This window comes from Hordeum vulgare, chromosome 4H, assembly GCF_904849725.1.
Source record: "Hordeum vulgare subsp. vulgare chromosome 4H, MorexV3_pseudomolecules_assembly, whole genome shotgun sequence".
Classification (NCBI taxonomy): domain Eukaryota; kingdom Viridiplantae; phylum Streptophyta; class Magnoliopsida; order Poales; family Poaceae; genus Hordeum; species Hordeum vulgare.
The window spans coordinates 431,867,535-431,868,718 of record NC_058521.1 but is presented as its reverse complement, the minus strand read 5'-3'; positions in this window follow the sequence as shown (position 1 = coordinate 431,868,718).

The window sequence follows — 1,184 nt, the reverse complement described above, 5'->3', positions numbered from 1 at the left end:
CCTCAGACACAATACCGTCAGCCGACAAATGTTACTTGTCACAAGTGTGGGCAGAAGGGTCACTATGCCAAAAAGTGCACTTCTCAGCTGCGTCTTCCGCCTCCTCCTCCAGGCAAACCTCCAAGCAATGCTATAGTGAAGTTCAACCCCAGGTCTACTAGAGTCAATATGGTGAATGCAGCTGAAGTAGACAACTCCTCAGACGTGATTATGGGTAATCTTTCAGTCAATGATTTTCCTGCAAAAGTCTTGTTTGATTCTGGTGCTTCACATTACTTTATGTCAAAGTCATTTTTCATCAAGCATGATTTCCCCTCGACAATTTTGGATAGACCTTTGGGTGTTGTTTCTCCGGGTGCGGAGGTCAAATTCTGTAGTTCCTGATGTCTCTGTCAAGATGGGCGATTATGCTTTTCTGGCTTCTCCGTATGTCTTAGGCAATTCTGATATTGATTTGATCCTTGGTATGGACTAGTTGGCCATATACAAGGCATCTATTGATTGTGAAGCTAAAAAAGTGAAGCTAACTCACTCTTCGGTGGACGTGATTATCTTCGCGGCGCACGATGACACAATCCGTCTATTTTCCTTGAATGAGAAGGGTGTGATCTCTCCAATTTCGCAAGTCCCAGTGGTCTGCGAACATGAAGATGTTTTTCCGGAAGAACTACCAGGAATGCCTCCGCACCGAGAAGTTCAGTTTGTAATTGAGCTTGAACCGGGTACTGAGCCCGTGTGCAAATGACCGTACAAATTGGGTTGGGAAGAGTTGAAGGAGCTTAAGAGACAACTCGATGAGCACGAGCGTCTGGGTCTGATTAGACCAAGTTCATCTCCTTGGGGCTGTGGAGTGCTGTATGTCAAGAAGAAGGATGGCACGAACCAATTGTGTGTTGATTACCGTCCATTGAATAAGAAGACAATCAGAAACAAGTATCCACTTCCTAACATCAATGAGTTGTTCGAGAAATTGAAAGGGTCTAAGTTCATCTCGGAGCTCGATCTCATGATGGGTTATCATCATATTCGCATTCGTGAAGAGGATATTCCAAAGACTGCTTTCAGGACAAGCATTGGCTCGTATGAGTACACAGTGATGTCTTTTGGTCTGGCAAATGCTCCACCGACCTTCTATCGAATGATGAATTATATCTTCTCCCCATTCAAAAATGAATTCGTCTTGC